The following is a 27,264-nucleotide window of genomic DNA, read 5'->3' on the forward strand; positions in this document are numbered from 1 at the left end:
GGAGCGATCAGAAATGATCAAAAAATGCATGTCTTCCTTGACTGGGCACACACAGGTGCAGGCATGAAATAGTGCTGAAATGGGCCTTTTTTCCTTTACAAAGGAAAAGAACAAATTACACGCAAAAATTGTGAAAAAACATAGCGGGAGCAACACTGTTCATTAGATTAAATCCTAGCCGTTGGATCGCACGAAGGCAGATCCAACGGCTGGCACTAAATCAACGATCGGCGGATCGGCGGATCCCAACACATAAACCTCCGATATGCGATATAGCCCGCGGACCCGAAAATGCATTAAGGCCCTCTTTTATTGAAATTAGGTCCGGCCCATCAGCGGAACCCAATCGGCGGAGTTTTTTAATAAAAATGGGTCTGCAGACCTGAAATCTTTACATGCCGCACTTTATAACTATTCGGCTCTGCCAGTCGGAGCCATATGGGAATGATGCGATTAAACATGGGCCGTTGATCTACGGGCCTGAATGGGCAGCTGAGATTAACTCGGCATTTCGGCAATTGGTGGGGCGGAGGGCTTATACATATGCGATCGCCGAAATGGGCGATCGCCGAAATCATGTGGGCCATTGATCTAGGCGGGGCGATGGACGGCTGTGATCAAATCGACGCTTTATCATTGGGGACATTGTGATAAGGCTTGTGATGGATGAAAATGCAGGTTTTGCGATAAAACTTAAGTTTTATGAAAAACTTAGGTTTATGCGGTAAAACATGATATATGCGGTAAAAAGGGAAATTGCGATATGGAGGCCTCCCGATAGTGATATCGCTTTCGGATGCGATAGCGATATCACATCGGCGAAAAGGGGAAGGAGCATGTATATGGGGCATATGACATTGTGAAACGCCGATCGCCGAAATCGCATCGGCGGAGCATCCATCGAACATACAAAATATAAGCCAACACTTAATCGCTGCGACCTCCGACAGCGATATCGCGTCGGATGGGGGGCAAATGAATTCGGAGGAGGGCTTGAGGCAAGCGATGAAGGTTTTTTCGCTGAAAAGAGGGTTTTTATGATTCGACAAATGGTTTTTAAGGCCTTTGAATGGTTTTCGGGTGTTATAAAGGGTCTTTAAGGCATCGGAGATGGGTTTACATGATCGGAGAAGGGCTTTTAAGCAAAAAGAGGGATTCTTAAGGCCTCGGAAGGGGTCTGATAGCCTAAAAGAGGGATTTCATGTGTTTTGAGAAGGGTTTAAGGCCAAAAAAGGGGTTTATGCCTTGGGAAATGTAAAACAAGGCCAAAAGATGGATTTTATACATTTGGAAGGGTTTTTATGCATAGGAATGAGTCCTAATGCATTTAGAAGATGGTTTGAGAGGCAAATGAGGGTTCTTACTAAGTTTCAGGGAAACTTAGTAATTCCCAAGCACACTTATGGTTATTTTTCAACCAGAGGGAGGGGATATGTACATAGGGGAGCTATTTAGCATATTTTTAGTAGGGGGAAGGGGGAATGGATAGGGATTTACATAGTAGATTTAGTAGTTAACATGAAATTGTGAAGAAAGCGCTAAGTATGGAAATCTTAGTCTATAAAGGGGAAATAGAACTTGTTAGAGAACATGTGAACACTCCTTAAGTAAAGCAGATCTTTACCAAGGCAAATGATATGAAACATGATGAATTTAAGAGATATCAAGCAGATCTTGACCTCTTTGGGGAAGTTAGTGAGTGATTTGGGGAAGGGGAAGAAGGGGAAGTTAAACATGCCTCGCTTGAGCTGCTCCGAATGAAAAACTGCCTCATACATGTGATCTGAATAGATTTGACACTTGAAAACATGAAATGGATCACAAATGATCATTCAGCCGCCACAAAACTGCCTACCCGGCCTACTCACCTAGCAATTTTGTCTTCTTTTTGGTTTGGGTGCACTTGAACGAGCAAACCCAACTTTTCAACTTTTCTTTCAGCTATCCTCCTATCTAAATCTACCCTTATTTCTTTCGGGGCTCAGGTTAAGCTATTGAGTGCCCAAGATTCTCTACCTATCTACAAATCTGCCAAGATTAAACAGTTTGGACAGATGTTGATTCTCTATATTCTAAAACAAGAAATTTACACCTAGGGAATCCAAGATTAAACTGTTTGGCCTTCCCTTAACTGAAAAATTCTTCAAAAATGGCATGATTCATCAAATATGAAACTTTTGCAGCATGGAAAAGATGAACATATTTGGCACTTCCACTGTCAATCATGAAAAATGACAACCTATCGCAATAGGAGGCTAACAGTTAGATTAGCTACTCATCTTAGGGATTAGACCCCTGAGGATGGGAGGAGGTTGAATTCATGTCTATACCTTCTTCTTATTTCTCATTGTGAAGGGTTGGACTCAGCTGGAGGCTCAAACCTTGATTGTACACCAGTTTAGTAGGAGATTAATAAGAATTGCAACTATTTTTATGGGATCCATGTGGTATGAGTTTTAGTACAATTTCTTCTTCTGCGATCATATGTTAATGTGTTTTATGTATTCCTTTAATCATTTCATCACCTCTAGTTAAATGTTTTCAAGTTGATAGGCTGAATTCATTACATTAGTGCTCTGCCTTGGGAAACCATTCACCATTTCATGTTTTCTACAGTCTAGGAAGGATCCATGGTTTTCACATGCTCTTATTAGCTTCTCACCAGTCTAAAAAATCTCACCCCATCAAGCCCTTGAGTGCTAAAGCCTATGCCTACCTTGCCCCATTGAACACCCTACAATTCTAACCTAATTCCCTAGACCTAAACTGTCCAACTCCTCCTGATCCGACAAAACCCCTTCAAAATCCAATCAAAACTTCGTGCTACTATACCTAGCCTAATATCCTTTACCTGATCCAGTCATCTTGGCTGAGATCCTTATGGAGAGAGCCCTCTCTCGACCTAGTAGGGCTAGCTACTTGGCTAAGCGTGGTTTGTGGTTACCCTGGCATTGCCTTCCTTCAGCCTGAGGTTCAATCCAGGTGATAACACAACTCTTGATGTTTGTGGTGTATTATTAGGCCAACCATACTTGTGGAAGTGACATGTTGTGTATGAGTCAAGGCCTTGCACTATTATTATTTCTTTGGGTAATTCATTATACAAGATACTGAAGGTAGCCCCACCTACTGCCACCTCTTTGATCTCTGCTAAGAAATGCAGTAAGATCATCTCCCAGACTAGGAAATTCATTTTCTTTTTGGTTCACTCTCAAAGTAAGGAGAAGATCATAGCCACATCCATGGCCTCCAGAAAGGGTTCCTCCACACAGTAGAAGTAGGTGGATACCGTCTTGAAAGAAGACAGAAATATCTTCTCCCCACCCATAGGGGTACGCTGCATTGTCAGGTCAATCATTCGTTCGATCTGACTTCCGAAGAACCTCTACCCAACAGGCATATATATCACCGCTCCATTCTCCAAAATTCCAAGTACAAGCAGTGACATGATCAACATTGGGTGCCACACAACTTTCAAGTGAGTGACAAAGTCGAGTTTCATCTGCAGAAAGAACGCTTTACAAGAGTCCATTGGAAGCTCAGACCACTCTGATATGGTCCTTACACCATTACCAAGGTTGTGGGAAACAATGCTTTAGAGCACAACATTCCCCCATTCCTTGGCTTGCATTAAGTGTTCAATGTGAACTACCCTTGACCATGCTTCCCACTATTACTGGACACATCAGAGATCGCAAAACAACTCACAAGGGACCAAGTTCAGTAGAAGTTTCCCCATCTCATGGAGGCACTAAACGCAATGGGGAAAATTGCTTCCTAAGGGGGGAGGAATGATCCAGGTCGATGTTTGTGGCCACACACCTATTCCACTTGGACCCCCAAAACTGTCTCTTTCAATTTTTCATTTTCCTTATTTGTAGCACAAGTTACTATTTTTGGTAGTTTTTTGGATCCTAAACTTGTGGAGCCGTTTTGAGGCCCTAAACGACGTTTTTTTTTTTTTTTTTTTTTTTAATTGGGACCATCTTTAGTTATATTGTAATGTTTTCCTCGGATAGATCTTTCTAACAAGGTATTGCGCACGTCAAATGGAGATCGTATGCCAAAGTTACGACCTTGGAAAGTTAATGTACTAATTTACCAAAACGGGGCTCATAGTTTGGCGCTTCGTCTCCTAGGGATAAGGTTTTTCGATGTCTATGGTTTTCCATTGTTTCTCAATAATAAATAGGCCTTTGAACCTCATTGTAACACAATTTGGAGGCATGTAGCGGCCACATCTCTTCTTAGAGATAAGCTACCATTGCCTGAGCTAGTCTTATTTCCATTATGTTTATAAGCATATTTCAGTGTTTGATATTAATGAAATGAAGTGTTATTTCCATTGCATCTCTATATTTATGGTTATATGTGTAATATGTGGCATTCTTGTTTAAATCTGGATCAGTGGTATCAGATCGGTCTGCTCTTTCTCTATTTTTCTTTTCATGTCCCCAACGAGGTCAGGATATAAGGAGTTAGGGGTCGATTTGGCTGAACCTTTTGCAAGATTAGCCTCGCAAACCCCGACAACCTCCCATGGTGGAAGAAAATAAAGATGAGGGGGTAGGAGATCCTCTCAAAATCTTTCTCAAAGAAGCCCTCAAGCAACAGCGAAACGTAATGATGGACAACTTTGCCCAGATCCTTAAGCAGCTACCCAGGGGTGACGCATCTACTTCCAGCAACTACTCTGGAAATGCCACACCCTTTAAGGTACAAGTTAAATTTTAAATTCCCATATTCGAAGGTCAGATAGATGCAGATACCGTAGATAAATGGTTGAATTTACTAGAAGGGTATTTTTTTCTGTTCATGATTTTTCTAGTTGGGAAAAGATTACTTTTGCTCTTCTCAAAGCTACCCCCCACGTCAAGGACTGGTGGGAAACCTACTGTGAGCAAAAGGATGAAAGCACGAACTCATTGTTTTCAGCTACACCAACCTGGAATTCATTCCGGAATGCCAACAAGGAGCAGTACTACCCTATCAGAAGCTATGAGTATAAATACATAAAGTGGACCATGGTGCAACAAGGAAGGGACCAAGACGTGCCAGAGTTTACCAATAATTTTCATACCCTTCGCACAAAGTTGGGTATCAAGGATTCTGAGCGGCATTTGGTACTCAAATACCGTGGCTACCTACATAGGTACATATAGGATGAGATGGAGTTCCTAGACATATCCTCGCTCGACATGGCGTACCGATATGCTATCAAGATCGAGCAGAATTTTAAACAGAAGAAGTGAGAATTTGGATCAGTGAATCCAAAGCAAGGGAAAGGCTTCGCCAAACCACAAAACCAAGGACAAATCCAAGACAGTGTGACCCAAGAAAACCCTTCGAAGCCATCAGAAAAGAACAACACCACGAAGTTAAAGAAGGACACAGGAAAGTCGTGTGAGTGCCATAAGAGCCCCACTCATAACACAAGTGAGTGTCAGGTCAAGTAGTCACTGGTGGCCAATTTGAAGGGTTCAAAATCAGATGCTTGTTCCAACTGTGAGTTAGAAATCGATAAGAGGAATGAAAAAGTGAAGCACATAATTGATGCGGAGCCCAACACCACTATTTCCACCACCAAGATCTAGAAGAATGAGCCTGAAGATCCAGAGGAGGCGGAGCGTCTTTTCCACTCACAAATGTGGGTGAAGCGTTTGCCGCTACACTTCATTATCGAAAAGGGTAGCGAAAAGAACCTCATTTCAGAAGAGGTAATGAAGCAGCTGGGCCTACTGACCATACCACGCTCGTAACCATACAACATCAGGTGGCTTAACCAAGGACGAGATCTCCAAGTCTGTTAGCAGTGCCGCCTTCCCTATAGCATCAAGCCCTTCACAGATGAGGTATTGTGTGATGTTGCACCTCTTGATGTTTGTGATGTATTATTAGGCCAACCATACCTATGGTAGCGACATGTTGTGTATGAGTCGAGGCCCCACGCTGTTATTATTTCTTTGGGTAATTCATTATACAGGATACCAGAGGTAGCCCCATCTACCGCCACCTCTTTGATATCTGCTAAGAAATGCAGTAGGATCATCTCCAAAACTAGGAAATTCATTTTCTTTCTGGTTCACTCTCAAAGTAAGGGGAAGATCGTAGCCACATTAATGGCCCCTAGGAAGGGTTCCTCCACGTAGCAAAAGCAAGTGGATACGGACATGAAAGAATACGAGAGCATCTTCTCCCCACCCATAGGGGTACTGTTGCACTGTCAAGTCAAGCATTCGTTTGATCTCACTCCTAGAGCACCTCTACCCAACAGGTCGATGCTGCTCCATTCTGGAAAATGCCAAGTACAAGTAACGACATGATCAACATCAGTTTCCACACAAGTTTCAAGTGGGCGACAAAGTCAAGTTGCATCTACAGAAAGAATGCCTTACAAGAGTCCATCGGAAGCTCAAACCACTCCGATATGGTCCTTACACCATTACAAAGGTTGTGGGAAACAATACTTTGGAGCACAAAATTCCCCCATTCCTTGGCTTTTACCGATTATTCAATGTGGACCACCTTTGACCATGCTTCCCACCATTACTGGACACATCAAGTATTGGAGAAGAACTCACCAGGGACCAAGTACAACAGAAGTTTCCCCATCTCATGGAGGCACTCAACGCAATGGGGACCATTGCTTCCTAAGGGGGGAGGAATGATATAGGTGGATGTTGGTGGCCACCCACCTATCCCAATTGGACCCCCACAATTGCATCTTTCAGTTTTTCAATTTCCTTATTTGTAGCACAATTTACTATTTTGGCAATTTTTCGGGTCCTGAACTTCCGGAGCCATTTTGAGGCCCTAAACGATGTTTTTTGGGAAACCTGGCACCAACATGAGTCGGTAATTGACATTGGTCATGAAAAATTTGTAGTCCTCGGATATATCTTTCTAATGAGTTATTGTGCGAGTCAAACGAAGATCGTATGCCAAAGTTATGACCCCTGGAAGTTGATGTACCAATTTACCCAAACGGGACCCATAGTTTGGCGCTTCATCTCCTAGGGTTAGGTTTTTGGATGTTTAGGGTTTTCCATTGTTTCTTAATAATAAATAGGCCTTTGAGCCTCATTGTAACACATTTCAAAGGCATGTAGCTGCCACATCTCTTCTTAGAGATAAGTTACCATCGCCTGAGCTAATCTTATTTCCATTCTATTTGTAAGCATATTTCAGTATTTGATATTAATGAAATGAAGTGTTATTTCCACTGCATATCTATATTTATGGTTATATGTGTAATTTTTTGCCTTCCTATTTAAATCTAGATCATTACCTCACAGTCTTGGAAATTCTATGACATGATGACCCTCAACATGACAATCAGTACACCATATTTGAGAACGTAACGTTGGGTAGCATGCGTTTCTTTTAGTTTCTTCGTCAAGTCAGCAATCTGATGTTGTAGTCCAATAAGGGCAGGATCATTAGAAGAAAATCCTCCTTTGTGCTCTTGAGGATACCCTTGCGTAACTTTAATCTTTGTAGCTTTCTCAAGGGCATCTTGCAATGTATCAATCTTTTGCTGAGCTAAAGGGTTCCAAGTTAATGGAAACAAGGCCTTAATAAACCAATCTCATTCGTAGTTGGGATCAATAGGATAAATTAACTTACAAATAACATCTTTTAATCACTGCATCATCTCCCATGCAATCTCTCCTTCACGCTGTTTAATATCCCACAACTTGGACAACCCCTATTGATTTTTCTATGGAAGCTTGAACTCCTGAACAAATTCTCATTGAACCTCATCAATAGAGGGATTTTGATGCATAACAGACCATTTAATAAACCATCTTAGTGTTTTATCTCTCATGGTAGTTTGAAACTCAATATGTTTAGTAGCATCAAGCATTTTTCTATCCCTCCATATTGCTTCACACAAATACTAGTGTTTTTCAACATCTTTGTTCCTTCATCATAAAAATTCAGGGTATCGAATGAAGGAACCTACTATGTTACCGACGATTGTAGATTGACTAGGGGATATGAGTATAAACCACTACGAACTAGGTTCTGAATACCCATAAGAACATGATTGAAAACTACTACCACCACTACTGTAGGTACCAGTTATATATGTACTGTAAAACTTGTGAACTTTTATGATTTTAGCTAACTTTGAAATAAAATGAGAAATATCTTGATAAGGTACCAGAGGTAGGTCAGGGAAGGTGTTACCAGTGTTGTTGGGTGATGAATTATCACTTATAGGGCACACATCATATTCGGAAAATAGTTTCCTCATTACAAAATGAATTTCTTCATCAGAACGGATATCTTGGTTCACTATTCTAATTGTAGGCACTGATCTGTTTGGCTTCTTTACTCCTTCCCATACATATGGAATTCTACTACTTCCTTCCCTATGTCTTGTAGCAAGGGCTGTCAAACCTCCCATTTAGCCAAAACCAGCACTATCACTACCCTCCATCTTCCACAATCCAAACTATTTCATCCTCCTACCCATAACCTTGGACTACTCCATGCCTCCCCTACTTGTCATAATTCCCTCTGTCGCCTTTGGATCTAACATAAATTTTTCTTCTACCATTCATCGACTATTTATGCCCTATTTTGTGCTCTCAAATATTGAGCTCTCTGCAATTCATCTACATCCATCACAACAACATCTTCATATTCTGCAACCACGTAGCATCCCTTCCCTACATCCTACCGCCAGTTTTGAAGTTTTAGGTTGCCATATTCTGTCCCTTAACAATAGTAAATTTTCTTACACCAACAAGAATTTAATACAAAGGGGGATTTCCTTTAGAAACCTTCCCTGCAACCCACACCTAAACATAGCCTCAACATTGGAAAAGGATAAATGATCTTCTGTAGCGAATTCAATAATATAATTTTCTAGGGTTGCTTATACCCATAAATCAAAAAATCTTGCCAGTTCTGTATCTAGCCCATGCAGCTCAGCTAAATCAACCACAGTCGAGGTCTGAGGAGATCCACATTGATTTCCATATCCCCCATTCATCTCCCATTGAAACAACCAATTATGAATTTCTTCAGGGAAATTACACCATAATATTTCATACTTGTCGCTAGTAGGTTCCGCGTACAAACCCTCCTCTTTTACCCACTCTAAATTCTTCAGGCATAATTGTGCTTACTAGAAAATAAATTGGTCAACTTTCTCATGCCACCAATATTGAAAATTTCCTTTAAGGATCCTCGATACCATGGTCCTGGTCCCTTGAAAATACTCAAGAACCTGGAAACGAAGCCATTTATTGGCTTAAAATTTTCATATAGATAGACCTTGGGTTTAGATTTAAGGCATGAACAAAATACTCTGTCGTAGTTCATTACATCGACATTTTCACCTCACTTAATGAGAAAGAGATGTGTCTCACCTAAGGCATGCCAAGACTCAGCAAGGTAAGGGATCACAACGTGGAATCAAAGAAAATCGCAATAGGTATTCCATTTCATTCAGTTGTATTATAATTATATGTACAGATATCTAAGATTCGAAAAGAAAAGAACCACAACATAAATAGAAATAAAAGAGAACATTCCAACTTATACTTTATAAATTTAAAAGGGAGCTAAACATTCCATCACGAGTCAAAACACAAAGAATTCCCACAACTCCTTTCCATTAAAAACCATAACATTACATCAATGCATCATAATAGGCTCTTCATTGCAAGCTAGAACATCAATCCTTATTGAATCAGGTTACATAAAAGGATTCAAAGAGAAAGAGAGAGAGAGAGAGAGAGAACAATGATGAGTTGTTCAAATGACATAGCGACAACAGTTCATTCTAGACTATTGATCCTCTCCTCCTTTTTGCTATCTCACCTTCAACTTTTATTGATTTCTCCTCTTGATCCGGTACTTATTGCCTTAGATTCCTTCAACTCCAACATGCCTATTAATCTAAATATGTAAACTTGAAGAATTTTAACAATTTGCAAGTGAAAATTATATGTGTTTTGGGTATAGGATCAACTTACTAAACACATAAAACAAGTGAATTTAACCACAAATTACAACCAAATAGAGACAAAATAAGCATATCTGAAACACATAACACAAAACATGATAAAGGACTCCATCCCTCTCCTAGGCTATATCTCCTGGTCTGACTTCCAATGCAGGGCCTCTTTCATTAAGTTCTCAAAAGTGTATTTACATGATTTTACATAGCTAGAACAACAAAACTGATGTCTCAAATGGATCCAACATTATCAAAAACCCCCATTTTGGTTCTTTTTTCACCTCATACACCCAAACGTTGAGTAAGTTATGTCTGTTTCCAGTTTTTTCTCAATTCTATGGCTAGTCATCCTATAATTCAACCCAAATATGGCTTAAGCGCTGCAAAACCGGAACCAGCGCGCAAATATGACCTAAAATCCCACCCAACAAGTGAAATTGTAGCATTGTTAATCTACCCATTAAGCCCCCATTCCTGAAAATTTTGGCCATGTTGGTGCATATGACCACATAGGGGGCTGAGATTTCAGGGCCTAACTTCGCACCCCTTTGGTTTTTCGCATTCCTGGTCGCATTGAGTCTAGGTGACTTGGGGATGCCCCCCTTACTCCATCACACCCTTGGTCCTATGGTTGTCATGTGTCTTGGGGTTGGTCCCCTTGTGTTGGCCCCCTCCACATTGTCGTGCTCTCAGTGCTATGGGGTGCCATGTGACCCCGAGGTTGGCCCCATAGGGCTGGCCCCTTTACCTTTCAGTCATGGTTCTTTGTGCTAGGCAAAGACGGTTTGGTGTTGCAAGATGTGGCCATGGTTCAGGATAAGCCTTATTCCCTTGGCCCCTCTGCATGCGGTCCTCTGGGCACTGGGGTGGCCAGGGGCTAGGGCTTAGCCTGTCCCCCTCCCCTAATGGTGTCATATAAAACTTTAAATGGGGGTTCTAACCTTACAAGTTAAGAACCAATATAATGGTGCAGTGGTGTGGGCTTGTTGTGTTGTGCTGCAGGTCATGGGTTCAACCCTTGTGACTGCTCGACCTCCAACCAAAATTTTGGACCAACCTCCGGAGGCCACGTGGTTTCCATTGCTTGGCCCACGTGGGCCTCCACTATTGGATCCATATACACAATCAGCATAAAAACCAATACAATAATTCGAATCTTTGGAGATATATTTTTTTCTAAACAATAGAAATTTTAATTTCTTTTACCAATCTAGTGAGGCCATGTGGCAGCCTGCCACTAGCCCAAATTGTCCAGTCACCTATCATTTTTTGGCCAAAATTTACCTTTTTAGCAATTCGATCAAAACATGATATCAGGAGCATACGATATAGGTTTTGAGTGAAACAAATTGCGTTGATTTCATATCATTGAGATCTATCCATTTGTTCAAGTTTTTAGCTTTGTCGCACACTTTAATTTTTGAGCACTAATTTGATCCCCTATATCACTCCTCCCCATTGGAAGCTTTTGGACCTCCAAAAGCTCATTTCCAGTCGACAATTAGGTGAGGGTACAGTTCCCTCACCCTTCCAACCTCAACCTATTTGGATTTGTTTATTTTTGTCACTTTGAGCTCTTCACGAATGTACATCACTTTCCCTAATTTTGGAGTGCTTGTCTTGCTATTAAAGATGACATATTGCTGCAATTTCGCAAGATTTTCAGAAAATAAAATTGCCCTTGAGATTAGTGCAGAGAGAATACTAGTCTTCAAGGGAGGCTTTTCAACTTGATCTAGGTTTGGCGGGAGGTGTAGGGGGAGTGCTGCTCCCTCCTACAGTAAAGTAGTTACGGATAGAAGCAAGGATGCTGGAAAAAATCGTTTCAAGAAACCTCTGGAGAAGACAACAGAGGCAAGTAACACAGAAATATTGGGAAGAAAAAGACCTCATGAACAAGAAGGGGATCAGTAGGAAGCTAGTAAGGAGAAGGAGAAAGGGGGTAGCAGTCAAAAAAATACTTCTATAAGGACAACTGGGGTATGCAAACCCAAGTCAAATATCAATCCCCGGGTCATCTTAAGCGACCCAGCGCTACAAGCGCATAGGGATCATATGGCAAAATATGTGGTTGTATGCAAATTCATGGGAATATGGCCGACGGAGAGGGCGCTGCATGTATGGATAAGGAGCCACTAGAAACCAAAGGGAGAAATAAACCTTCATCTGGGATCTAAGGGCTTCTTCATAGTAGTGTTCACAAGCCTAGAGGATAAAGATAGAGTGTTTGAAGGAGGACCATATTTCTACACTACTGTAGGCCTCTACATGCAACCATGGATGATAGATTTTGTCCCAGAACATGAAATATTCACATCGGTACCGGTATGGATTATACTATACTCCTTTCCTCTAGATTATTGGCTACCGGAATCTCTAAAAACAATAGGCAACAAACTAGGGAATTTTCTATCTTAGATGCGACTCTGAAAGGAAAATACCCCTCCTTCACCCGGATATGTGTGGAAATGGAATTATCTAGAGCACTTCCATATGCGATAATTTTAGAATTATATGATCAAGAATGGGTGCAGTTGGTGGACTATGAGCACATCCCATTTAGGTGCCACAAATGCCATGAACATGGGCATCTATACAAAGACTTCCCAACAAACAATATGGAGAGAAATGTGAAAACCACTGTGGATAAAAATCCCGAGGGTTTCACCAAGGTTGGGGGCAAAGGGAAAGGCGGGAAGTGGCCACAAAAAAATATCAATGAGGAGAGACAACTGAGCCACAATAGCTTTAAGATCCTAAAAGAAGAAGATGAAAATAAAGAAACAAACTAGGAAATGGAGAACATTATCACTGAGAAGGAAAGGGTTGCTAGCATGGAAGATATCATAGAAAAAAGCCAGCAAAAGGATGATTTGCTAAGAATTATGGAGATAAGTAGGGACCATGAGATGACTCCAAGTGAGGCGGGAACAAAGGACCATGAACTGCAGGAGATTCTAGAAAGGGAAAATCTAGATCTAGAGAAATTTCTGGAACAAGGGACAGCCAAAGGAGTGGACTCCCTGCCAAAAGAGGAATATGATAGGGTTCAACAACTCTTCCTATGGAGATCACAACCGAAGGGCTCTGGGTCAAAATAAATCATGAAATCCAGGAGCATAGAGGGGTCAAAATGATGGAGGAGACACAGGCACAATCTCCAAAGAACCCAGGTAGGAAACGAGGAAGAAAAAGATAGAATGAGTTGTTGAACGAATGTGAGAAACTCTTGATCAACTTAGGTAAGATGAAAGATCTCATCAGTTATTCCTTTACAAACCTTTCTTAATGAAGCTCACAACCTGGAATATTAGAGGCATAGGAAATAGAAGGAAACAAAGAAATCTCAGTAATAGAATAAAAGAAGAAAAACCAGATATGGTTTTTATTCAAGAGACAAAATGTTCAATTGATAAGATTAGAGAAATTCATAATAAATGGCTAATAAAGTATGATTATCTAGAGGTTAAAGTAAATAACTCGGCGGGGGGGATTCTTACGCTCAGGGATCCCCAAAAATTTGGAATCCTGGATGCTAAAGCGTCTAGGAACTATCTTTCTTTGATATGTCAACCTTTAGGTGATCAGAAGATATAAATGATCACAAATGTCTATGGACCTCAAAAGCAAGAAGATAAACTCAAGCTTCTCACCTCCCTTGAAGAACTAAGAGCAAGACACCCTAATATGCCCTGGATCGTTGCAGGAGATTTCAATATGATAAGATCTCTTACAGAGAAAAAATGCGGTATCAGATAGCTAGGCAAAGACTCCATGGCCTTCTAGAAATTCATAAGGAACATGGGGTTAGTGGACACTAAAACAATAAATGGGACCTTCACCTGGAACAACAAGAGGGGAAGGGCTTCACAAGTCGCCTCTAAACTTGATAGATTTATTATTTCAGAGGACCTATTTCTTTCAGGCCCTGCCATGTCAACTTCTATTCTTCCATTTGGAGGTTCGAACCATTGTCCTATACAACTGCAAGCGACTTTTATGGGTATACCAAGAAACAGACCCTTCAAGTTTGAAAATTCCTAGCTCTCTCACCCTGAATTCACAGGCAATATTGATAAATGGTGGAGAGAGAATCTAAACATTCAAGGCACTAGAATGTTCCTGCTCCAACATAAACTTAAACATATCAAATCCAAGCTTAAAGATTGGAACAAAAAGGAATTTGGAAATATCTTCAAATCCAAAAGAGAAGCTAAGCAGAAACTCCAGGAGATCAATCAGATCAGCATCATAGATGGCTTTACCAAGGAGCGGAAAAATCTAATTGACACTCTGTAGGAAGAATGGGAAGATCGGTGCATGCAAGAGGAAATTTTTTGGAGACAAAAATCGAGGGTGCATTGGATTAGAGGGGGAGAAAGAAACACAAAGTTCTTTCATAAATCCACCATGGATCACAGGGCACACAACAAAATCATAAAGCTCAAAGATTCTCAAGGGATAGAACTCGTCTCTCACAAAGATATGGAATCTATCCTTGTTCAACACTTCCTCAGTATAGCAGAGGAGCCTCTGGTGGATACATCCAGGTTCATCAACAATTTCACTCAGTACATCCCTTAGCTGGTTACCAGAGAGGACAACCAAAATCTTAACAGACTAGTGTCGGAAGAGGAGGTCAGTGAAGTGATTAATGAAATGCAAAATGGAAAAGCTCTAGGCCTAGATGGGTTCAATGTAGACTTCTTCAAAGCCTGCTGGAAAATAGTCAAACAGGATATCCTTGAGGTGGTGGAAGACTCAAGAAGATCCAAAAAGGTTCTGAAGGCTCTTAATGCTTCCTTCATAGCTTTGATCCCAAAACAGGAAAAGGCCATGACTTTGGATGGCTTCAAACCCATAGCTTTATGTAATGTGGTGTACAAAATTATTTCCAAGGTGATTGCCAATAGACTCAAGCCCCTTTTACCAGCTCTCATCTCAGAGGAGCAAACGGTCTATGTGGAAGGAATACAAATCCTCAATAACATCATCCAAGCTCACAAGGTGGTACACTCTCTCAAAAGCAACAAACATGCTGGTATGATCATTCAACTGGACATAGCGAAAGCTTACAACAAGCTAAGTTGGGCTTATATAAGGGTAGTTCTAAGAGCCTATGGCTTTGACCAAAACTGGATAAGATGGGTTATGGCACTAGTTATCACGACCAACTTTTCCATCCTGCTCAATGGCACTCCTTCAAGAACCTTCACACCCTCCAGAGGTCTCAGACAAGGGGATCTGCTCTCACCCTTCCTCTTTGTTCTCATGATGGAAGGGCTAGGTAGAGTGATTAAAATGGCAAATGCTGAAGGAAGAATCCAGGGTATCAAACTCACCTTGGATGGGGCGGAAAATACTCATCAACAATTTGTGGATGACATAATGCTACAGGGCATACCCACAGTCAGGGAAGCTAGAGCGATCAAACAAATCTTAAATGACTTTGCTATGGCAGTTGGCATAGAGGTAAGCCTCAACAAATCAAAAGTTTTTTTTCTTTAACACTGACATTGCTATTCAGAGAAACATCACTAGGATTCTTGGGTTTCAAAGGGACCGGTTACCTTCCAAGTATCTGGGCATACCTCTTACAGATAAACCTCTAAGCAAGGGAGTATGGGAACCAATAATAAATAAACTTCAGGAAAAGATAAGAAAATGGACATGCAGGTCTTTAAATTTGGCGGGGCGCCTTGTGCTCACACAGACTGTCTTGCAGGCAGTTCCCACTTTCATGTTCTCAGCTCTTCCTGCTCCTAAAGGAGTTCAGAAACAGATCAGGATCATACAAAGGGATTTTCTATGGGGCAGAGGAGAAGAGAAAAAGAAATGGGTGCTAGTGGCCTGGGACAAGATCTGCAAACCCAAGAGCCATGGTGGTTTGGGGCTTGATGACCCGGAAACCCTCAGCAGAGTTTCAGGAGCTAAACTCTGGTGGAGGTGGATCAAGGAATCGGCAACCCCTTGGGCCAAGCTTTGGAAACAAAAATATGCCAAGAATTGGCAGGAGAAGGATCACATTCGAATGTCAGGGCATATTAAGGGCTCCCACATTTGGAACCTTGCCTGGGAAAATAAAGGTATTGTTCAGCAGCATAGTTTCTAGGAGATCCGAGCTGGGAACTTGGCTTGGTTTTGGGAGGATAACTAGCAACGGGAACCCAACGTGTATAAGGATGAATTAGCAGCTCTCAAGAATGATACTGATAACAAAGGTATACTCATGGTAAATGAATTCTGGAACCAAGTAAGGAACAATGGAAAATGGAGAATTTGGAAGGATCTAGGCCACAGTGAAGAGAGCCCTCTGAAGGCCCAGGCAGACTCTCTTGCTCAGGGTCTTGAGCATAGGAGGATTTTGGTATCCTCCTTACCTAACCAACTAAGATGGGGAAGGAACACCAAAGGAAACTTCAAACTCAAAGAAGCTAAACAAGTAGTAACAGGGTTTAACTACCAAAACCCTAATCAAGTATGGAAGAATCTTTGGCAGAGCCTCCACTGGATGAAAATAAAGTTATTCATTTGGCTAGTTCATCAAAGGAAAATTTTAACTTGGGAGAATCTCTTGAAAAAAGGCTTCACTGGCCCATCCAAATGTTACCTATGTGGCTTACAAGAGGAGACGATGGATCACCTTCTCAACCTCTGCCCTTTCACCTCTACCGTGTGGGAATGGGTGGCTTCAATCTTTAGGCACACTGATAGGGATAGAATCAGCGTCTCCAACACTTTGAAGAATTGGAGGAAAAACTTCTCAATGAATGAAATCATCAATAAATCCTAGACTCTAGTTTCAGGCTTTGTCATATGGGATGTTTGGAAAGAACGTAATAGAAGGATCTTCAAGAACAAAGCAAGCAAGCCCCAACACATAATTGATCAAATTTTAAGGCAGCTCAAAGACACAGTCAGAAGCTTGTTGTGGAAACTTCCTAAGGACCCTCCTCTGCCCCAAGATGCATGTATACTACTGCATTTGGGTCTCCAGTCTGTAGGCCCACAGGGCATAATAAAGGGTGTGAGCCAAATAAATGCAGATATAAATATTTGGAAGCCTCCACTACATGGTTTCTTAAAAGTCAATATAGACAGAGCGTCTAAGGGCAACCTAGGGTTAGCTGGTTTTGGGGGTGTTATAAGAGATGACCAGGGAAGAATAAAGGATATATTTCATGGCCACTTGGGGAAGGCCACTAATAACATGGCAAAACTCATGGCCTTAGAGCAATGCCTAGAAATCTTGGTGGGCTCAAATTCACACAATGTCATCATTGAAGTAGATTCGGAATTGATTATTAGAGTGGCCAAGAAAATATGCAATGGTATGGCATCGGATAAAGTGTCAAAACATTGGAGGCTATCACAGGTCTTTCTCCATATTTATACCCACCTGCAAACCTTAAAAACTATAAACTTTGTCCATGTGAAAAGAAAAGCTAATATGTTAGCTGATCGTCTGGCGAATGAAGGAGTGATTAGTAAGGAAAGGGACACTCCACACGTTTTGGAGTTGATACCCCTAGGAAAACTATTAGAGGATTGTCTCTGTCAGGTTGCCAAAGATAGGGATCGATGGATCGATAGGATGGATGGATGAGGCTCAGGAGACAGGCAAGAGTACATGGATGCTTAAACTATTTTCTTGTTGATTGGCAACAGTCCACAGATTGTATTGGCATCAATATTCCAATGGATTTGAGCAGATGGTCGAGATCAGCGAAGGAAGACCAATGACACAGTGGCATGGATATTGATTTTGGACTGATAGATCTCAGTTGAGATAGATCTATGGTGTTTGGGCGATGAAGTTACCTGACAGTTAATGAGAAGAAGCAGGTTGGAGAAACCCACAAGTGGATTTCGAGTGGAGGAAAAGCCGTAAATGGTATTTCCCAGTTGGCTTCGATTCCACTCACTCAATGACACGTAACAATGAGATGAGAGAGGGAAACCGCTTTTCGGGTGGATTTGAAGTGCACAAGTTGACTAGTCGAAATACTTGTGAGCCGTTAGATCTGGTGGAGAGAGATCGACGGTTGATAGACGAGGAGCATGTTTCAAAGTCAGGAAATGTTGTGACCGTTGGACCTTGAATAGATCAACAATGTAGAAGTGCTGACGAATCTTTTGAAGAGCGGACTCAAACTTTTTTAAACTATGGTTTGTGTCACCGTCGAGTCTGGATTAGTGGAAGTTTAGTGTAACTCTGCGACTTTTGGAGGGATCTTGTAGCTTAGCGGAAGCTCTAAAGTTGTCAGTGGATGATAGAGAGACCTTGGGAGTTTAACACTCCTTCCTGTTTAAAAGTTTTTGGAAATCCATGAGAATTGGTTTGATCTTGCGTTTTGTTTTTCCTATTGATGGCATTCCCACAACAGGTAGGTTCTTGTTTAGGTCTTTGCACTTGCAAAGACGTGTAACATATGTAATGTACTTGTATGATTAATAGAAGGCTCCATTCTTACTTGACCAAAAAAAAAATCCCTATAAGGAATCTTAACATTCCCTCCTTTGTCTTCAATCAAAGGAAACTTATTCAATTTCAAGTTCACTTCACCTTGAACATTGTCTCCATAACATTGCTTAGCATGTCTAGCCTTACACTTGGCTTGAATCCATACCAAATTTGATCGCCATCGCCATGCACCATCCTTCTTCAAAGCCAAAACATTATGAAACCCAAAACAATATGTTTTGGGACCAATATCCTCTTTTTCAAATAGAATTTGCATTTGATGTTTGACTTCTGCATGCTTTAACCCCGACGTCTTTTTCATACCAATGTTCAACAATGATGCATCTTGTTGCAAATTCATTTCATGTTGTTTACCTCTTTTAGGAAGCAACTTGTTATACTCCTAAAACATATTATCACATGAATTAGAAACCTCAATGAAATCAAATTTCAAACTTGATTCATATCCTTGAAAGGCTTTAGGTTCCTCAACATCTTTGTGCTTGAACATTAACAATGCAAAATTCTAACTAGCATTAACAATCCTCTTCATTTGTCCAACATTCATAAGAGATAAACTCAATTTATTGTTATGCGCTCTAACAGTGTACTCAATCCCATTCTTGAAAAAATGATATTTTCTCTCATGGTGATGAAAAATATCTCCCCTATCATAAAGATATGGGCTTCCTAAAACAATAGCACATATATCAAGCAAAACTACATCAAGTTCAACCTCATCAAGAAAGTTTGCAATGATTGCAAATCTAAGTATGCATTTATTTGTCACCTGCAATTTTTCATTCTCACATACCCAACCTAAAGGATAAGGTTTAGGATGAGGAATGGTTTCTAAATTCAACTTCTTGACAATGTCTTCTAAGATAAGATTTTTTTGTGAGCCACTATCAAATAGTGTATCTATCTTGTATGTGTTGAAATGACTCTAATGTGGAAAAGTTCCATTCTTGTTTTTTTCAAATTGAGTATCATTGAGACAATTTGAAGAACTAGTTCTTGCAATGTCCTTATCTTTCAAACCCATGGTTGTGATCTTTCTTTCATCCCCGTAATCAAAACCTAAATCTTATTGTGTAGTTGCAACAATCTTGTCTTTCTCCTTGTTATTAAACATTTTGGATCTCACTTCAGGATGAAGTTTCCAACAGTGGTCTTAATCATGGCCTTCTTTAGAACAACATTTACATGTGATATTTTCTCCTTCTTTCTTTACAGCAACATTTTTCTTATCCTTTCCTTTAAATTTCCCTTTTCCTTTTTCTCCAAACTTGAATGGCCTCTCACTAAACATCATCCACAAACTTCATCTAGTTTTGTAGGGTTAAACATGAGAATGGTATGCCTCAAGTAACTATGCAATCCTCCAATGTATTTGAGCAAAGTATTTTGTGAGGACAAATCTATACCCAAAATCAATGCTCTTTTCCTAAATTCTTGAGTATAAGATTGCACATTTTTCCCTTTAACTTGTCTAAATTTTTTGCCAATCCATAATAGCATTCTGCATGTATGCTAATGGATAAAACTTCTTATTGCAACAAAAAAATAATTCCAATAGGATAAAATTGTACCATGTTTCTTCATGTCCTCTTGAGTTTTGGATTCCCACCAAACAAGTGTTGCACCTTCCAATCTAAGAGAAGCAATCTGAACTTTGGTCTCATCATCTTTGATTCTTTGTATCCTACAATATACTTCAATCTAATGAATCCAATTATGTATTCTCTCGGCATCTACGTCTCCATTGTACATAGGAAATTCAAACTTAATATCAAGCTTTAGCAAAGGAGTTTTACCATCTCCTTTTGGATAATTTGGAGGTGTTTGTTTTCGTGAAAGGGTAGAAGAAATAGAAGATGAGGATGAATATGGTGGAGGTGAAGGTGGTGGTTTGTCACCATTCCCTCCATTCCCTTTTGCAGGTTTGTCTCCTTTTCCTCCATCTCCTTTTGGAGATTTTGAGCTCTCTCCATACAACCTTGCATTTCTCTCTTCATAAAGAACCTTTACCATTTCAGACATCTCAAAGAATTATTTTCTAAAAGTTCTTTCATCTTCAAACATCCCTTTAGGACCTTCTTCATGTGCCATGACTATTAAAACTTGAGGTGTGTTTGTTCTCCTTGAAACAATTTGAGATCTTGGCTCCAAAAGTTATCCTTCTCCTATTTTAAGCTTCAACCTGGCAAGCATCTGAAAAACACTTACAAAAAGATCAAACCTTCACAATAACCTCTTACTTTGATACCAAAATGATTTGAATATGTAAACTTGAATATTTTAAGAAATTTGCAAGTGAAAATTATATGTGTTTTGGGTAGAGGATCAATTTACTAAACACATAAAACAAGTGAATTTGACCACAAATTACAACCAAATAGAGACAAAATAAGCATATCTGAAACACATAACACAAAACATGATAAATGAGTTCACCCCTCTCATAAGCTACATCTCCTAGTCCAGCTTCAAGTGCAGAGCCTCTTTCATTAAGTTATCAAAAGTGTGTTTACATTATTTTACATAGCTCAAACAGAAAAATTGATGTCTCTAATGGATCCAACGCTGTCAAAAAACCCCATTTTGGTTCTTTCTGCACCTCATTTGGCCAAAAAATTGAGTAAGTTATGCATGTTTCCAATTTTTGTTGAATTCTATGGCTAGTCATCCTACAATTTGACCCAAATCTGGCTTGAGCACCCCAAACCTAGAACTAATGCACAAATCTAGCCTACAACCCCACCCAATGGGCGAAATATTAGGATTGTTAATCCTCCTGTTAAGCCCCTAGACCCGAAACTTTTGGTCATGTTGGCACATATGACCGCATAAGGGGCTGAAATTCCATGGCCTAACTTCACACCCCTTTGGTTTTCCACGCTCCTGTTCATATTGAGTCCTGGTGAACTGGTCCTAATCCCGTTACTCCGATGTGCCCTTGGTCCTGTGGCTATCATGTGTCTTGGGGCTAGCCCCCTCCACATTGTCATGCTCTCGGTTCTATGGGGTTCCATGTGACCCTGGGATTGCCCCCCTAAGGTTGGCCCCTTTACCTTTTCACCATGGTTCTTTGTGCTGGGCTTTGACAGTTTGGTGTTGCAGGTTGTCGCCCTGGGTTGGGCTAAGGCCTAGCCCCTTGGCCCCTCTTCCTGGGGTCCCGTGGGTGCTGGGCTGGCTAGGGGCTAGGGCTTAGCCTGACCCCCTCCCCTAATGGTGCCATATAAAACTTTAAATGGGAGTTCTAAACTTATAGGTTAAGAACCAATATAGTGGCGCAGTGGTGTGAGCCTTGTATTGAGGTAGAGGTTGCAGGTTCGACCCCCGTGGCAGCTCGACCTCCAACCAAAATTTTGGACCAACCTCTGGAAGCCACGTGGTTTCCACTGGTTGGCCCACGTGGCCCTCCACTATTGGCTCTATATACATAGTCAGCATAAAAACCAATAAAAAAAATTTAACCTTTGTAGATATAATTTTTTTTCTAAACATTAGAAATTTTGAAATTTTTTACCAATCTGGTGAGGACATGTGGCAGCCTGCCACTGGCCCAAATTGTCCAATGACCTGTCATTTTTTGCCAAAATTTACCTATTTAGCAGTTCGATCAGAACACGATATTGAGAGCATACGATATCAGTTTTGAGTGAAATGAATTGCGTTAGATTCAGATCATTGAGATCTATCCATTTATTTAGGTTTCGATCTTTGTCACATACCTTGAATTTTGAGCACTAATTTGATCCCCTAGATCACCTATTCTTCTTTGGCGTCCTTTGCAAACTCCATTGTGACTTCCCTCTTGCGCGATTATCTTTCTTTAGTGATCTCTATAGAATCTGTCACATTTGCCTTTTAATTTCCTTTGCACGTCTTTTCCCATTCATCCTTGACATCTAACTATTTTGACCATTCATCTCCCTTTTTCCTACAATCTCTTGTGCAACGATTTTTCGACTAACAACCTAAACAAAGTTTACCAAAACTATTTACCCCAAAAACAAAGCACCCAACATGGTCCTTAATCCAAATTTATCAATATAAAACCCTTATGCATTCTATTTTAAAAAATAATAATAAACATTAAAAAAGTGTAAATATAAGTGATGATATTTTTAAGAGGAATTCAATTACTTAAATTGTAAAAATAAAGTATCTTATATTTCTTAATTACAAGTTTGATATATTTATTATTTTCAAAAAGTTTTTAAATTAATTTAATTATTGAGATTATTATACAAATCAAATTTGTTATATTTTCAACTCTCTTTTAATTTCACAATATTAACAAATATTTTTTATTATTCAAATTAAAATTTTTATTTTTAATAATATTTTAATTATAAATAATAATAATAATAATTATTATTATTATCATATACTTATTATTATTAAATTTAATATATAATAATAACATGGTCTAACTAATAGATGAAATGACTTTTTCGTCACCAACAACACAATCTTTGCATATTAAACAACTTAAACTTATGAATTTTAAACATTTGTACTGAAATTAGAACAAAATTGACTAGAAAAATACTTGAAAAAAATGTTATTTCCTATATTAATTAAACAAGACATATAATAATTTGTTTATATTTTTTTAAATATTACCAAATATTTTTTTTATTAAAAATGTATTGTATTAGTACAATATTAAAAAATATATATTATTCAAATTAAAATTGATATTTTTTATAATGATTTTAAATATAAATAATTATTATTTTTCAAAGGAACCACATTGGAACAAGGGTTAATGGAGATGGAACAAAGGTTAATATTTTACCTAACTTTACCATGATACTTCTGGAAATATATTCTCATCACAACAATGCAAGCAATGGCTCCTACTGCTAAACAAATGATCATATGTTCAACATAAGGACTAGTCAAATTGTCCCAAATCAAGTATTCTAGTGCAAGTTCACTTCTCAACACTCTTGAGGAAGAAATGCAAATTCCTTTATGATCCTCAATTGCAAGGATCGATGGAGGATATTCAATGTATTAAATATTATAAGGCCTAGAAAATATTCATAGCATCAAGAAAGAACAAGTGGACAAAGGCTCAATTCACAATAGGTGGGAATTGGTGTACATGTATGGTGAATACATATGAATTATATAAAAAATTCAATTCACTTCATACTAACCTTAAATTTTCCATTTTTTGTATCACTTATTTGTCATGGCAATTAACCTAAGAAATTTAGAATGATATTGTTATGGATTTCGTTGAAATGCAATTTAATTCCTTCAAATGGTGAATCGGTGGAGAGAGTGGTGTTGTAGCGGCTACAACCACCCTCCAAAATTTTTCCTTAGCTTTGTTTTGGATCCTCCCTACCAACCATCCTAGCAGCATGTCTTGCACAATCAAGTACATAGGCTTCATTGGTTTTTTAGCAGCTTGCCAGCCTGTGCATGATAGTTTGTTTCACCCCCCTCACAGGCTACCTTTCTAGACTTAGACCAGCTACTGGTTGAGCAGCTCCCTCAGAAAATTGCGTAATTCTGGAGGGGAACAAACCTTCCCTCCAAAAATTTCACAAATCTATTGGGCAACCTATTGGGCCCAGAAATTGTGCAATCCAGTCAAACAACCTTCGTCAATAAAATTGTGCAATCAGGCCCAACAGTGCAGCACAACCCAAAAATTGTGCAATTCTGGACAACAATCAGTTGCTCCTCCAAAAAATTGCGCAATCCCTTTAGACAGCCAGCCCAGCGCCTCCTAGAAATTGCACAAAATCCTCTCTTAGTCAAGCAGGTTATTGCATGTGCCTTCAGGTTGACCCATTCCACTCGGGACCCAAAAAATTTGACTTGCATGCATGGGCTACTTTTTCCCGAAATAGAAAAAAGCTACATGCAAAAAGCATCCCTAGATGTTAGGGATCTATTTTTGGCAGCTGGAGGTTACATGCAAAGATTGTTTTAGAAACTTTCCTCCAAGTGCCGCTTTTTCCTAGATTTGTGGCATGCCTGTCATGAACCTCAAACTTATTTATTCAACCCTTCAAAGCTCATTATTCACATCGATCTTGGAGCTCTAATATCCCACAACACATCCAGGAGTCTTCAGCACATCCAACTCAACTATTTCCGGGTAAGTCCACTTTACTTGTCTTTTGCAGCATTTATGTCGCTTTTTGTGTTCTGGCTTGTGTGAATGTTTTCTTCTTGATTTCTATGAATGCTTGTTGTCATTTGCATGCATGTTAGCCTATACAAGCACCGTTTCAGTTTTCATTTGCATCCCATTGTTGCCGCATGCATGACATTGTTTTTCACAAACAGTCATCGATTCAACAACTCATTTCACACACATGTATGTTGTTCCATTTTCTAAATCTTGCATTCCCTATTTTCATGCATGATCATTCACTCCTACTTACACTCAGTATTGCCATGCATTCACATCTTCATATGCTTTCAATTGCCCATCGACAGGTCTAGGCAACCTTGGCCAGAACTCTGCCTTGCCCGGACAACATTGTGCAATTCCAAGAGGGAAGGCTCTGCCTTCCTCCTAGAAAATATGAAAATATGGCCAGACAGTGTCCTCCAATCTTGCCTTGCACAATTCTGAGAGGCAGCATCTGCTGGCCCAGAAAATTACGCAATGCAGTCCCTGGGCCTGCATCACTTACCAGCTGAAATTGCGCATTACGCAATATCAACATCTAGGAGGCTAGTCTGGATTGTGCATTATGCAATTCTAGCAGTCAACCAGCCTCCCGATAGTCCGAGATGCCTTTTGCATAGTTCCGGAAGTCAATCTCCTGCCCTCCCAGTTAAAATTGTGCAATCCTTGCCAATAGTTCCCTGGGTACGTTGCATGTCAGATATCAAGTTTGCTTTCATTTTAATTGAAAAATTTCTTGCCATGCATGTCCCCATGTCTCCAGATATAGCAGGTGTTCTTTCGTCTCTCAACAATTCAGGATTAATGGCCTCCAAGAGAGTAGGGTCAAAGGACACCGACGAAAGTGCAATTGGAGCAACAGTTGAGCGAGTGTCTATGAGTTTGTTGATATACGAAGACACCAAGCTGATTGTAGACAAAGACATCAAGCTGAAATATCAAGAGTTCAATGATGCATTCTCAGGCACATTTGGGGAATATCTTGAAGACCGCCAAGTCTATGTGAACATTCACAAGTCTAGTTTGTACCAGATTGCATGCAGATACCCCACATTCCCATGTGCGGACATGATACATTAGATCATCTCGCACACTGATCCTGAGATGATGGATTCGCGGCATAGGATTATTAGCAAATGTACCACTTGTCATATCCAGTGATCACCATGGAGACACTCTTCAACATACCCAGTAGCAATACGAACTACAGAGATATCTTGAAGAACTGCGTGAAGGAGCCAGCCAAATTTAGTATGACACACAACCAGATTTACAAGACAAAGATACTACAAAAGTCATAGTAGTACTTTGTCATATCTTCATGTTGCTTGTATGGCCAAGAGAGCATAGAGACCTTCCCACAGAGTTGGGTGATCCCGTTGGACCAACTAGCTAGTGAAGGCAAAGCATGTAGCTAGTGTGACATGTTGGCTCACAGGCTGAAGGAACAAGTAACAGGAGCTCGACTTCTGTCGAAAGGTCAGCAAGCAGAAATGTACATGTCCGCCTACATATTGGATGCAATCTCTACCCGTCAGGAGTTCCTTGGCTTGAAGTGGGCATGGACATCAGTGGAAATCTCTGTGATAACTTATTGTAAATTGTTTTCAGAATGCAGCTTCCATAGAGTCATCACACAAGTGTCAGATCATTTTGTCACCCCAGTGTACAAGATGATATTTGAGCAGGATCCACCTTACATGTTGAAGGCATTAATGGAGGCACTGATCGACATAGCGGATTGGTATGCCTCACCTCTTGGCACCTTCATACGGATGTACAACGTGGAGAAGCCACCGCATGTTTTGCCGAAGTTTGCCATGGACAAGCTCATCATGCAAGAAGTGTCATACCACATCTCGGAAGGACTATCAGCTAGGCTACACCGCAAGAAGAAGGAACCTTGGCCCACTCTTCGCTGTGGATCAAGTTGTACGAGATACAGAATCTCAAGCATGTAGATGTCAAGACTGAAGAGTTCAAGAAATTTACTTTCGGCACCCGAAGCTTCAATCCGTATGACCCGCATTGTTTTGTGAAGGATCTCTGCGCGAGAGTACAATTTTTGTGGATCCACAGGGCACATCATTGGGCTGAGGAAGACCCATGGAGATATTGTCATAGCTTCTCCAGGCCCAATGAACTGGTCGGCATCATTGTGGAATGGTTAGCAAAGCAACATCTAGGAGAGCACCAGCAGCAGTGGTAAACATACTGGTGCATGACAAAGGAAAGAGAAATATTTTCAACAGCGCAAAGATAGAACAAAACTACAAGTTCAAAGAAGACCCACTTGTGTAGAAAGAAGCTTTGGAAATAGAGGCGAAGAGGCAACAGTGCAATAGGAGGACCGCGCAAAGGTAGAGAGAAAAACACAGGATGGAGGAAACAATGAAGGAGTTGCATGAGTTGAAGGAAAAACTCTGGAAGGAACAAGAGTTGTGTAGATAAGAGAAGGAAGTGTGGCAAGGACAGATACAGCAGGGGGTGCAACATACACAGATTGATGAAACTGCACTCGTACAAGTGGTAGACTCATCCAAGAAGCTGACACAAAGCAGGCAGGGTGAGCTGTCGAAGGAGCAGGACATCGCTCAAGAGATTGAACGAGCACTTGAGTAGATGGATACGGAGATGGAGCAGCCAGAGTTA

The 27,264-nt window shown here is 40.2% G+C and overlaps 1 pseudogene; it reads left to right on the plus strand.

The window, feature by feature from the left end:
* The first annotated feature begins 395 nt into the window (after positions 1 to 395).
* The window catches only part of LOC149175961 (DExH-box ATP-dependent RNA helicase DExH8 pseudogene), a 37,471-nt pseudogene continuing 10,602 nt past the window's right edge, over positions 396 to 27,264 (plus strand).

Source organism: Pinus tabuliformis, chromosome 4_1 (assembly GCF_031772625.1).
Source record: "Pinus tabuliformis cultivar Carrire ecotype Pingquan chromosome 4_1, CPIR1, whole genome shotgun sequence".
Lineage (NCBI taxonomy): Eukaryota > Viridiplantae > Streptophyta > Pinopsida > Pinales > Pinaceae > Pinus > Pinus tabuliformis.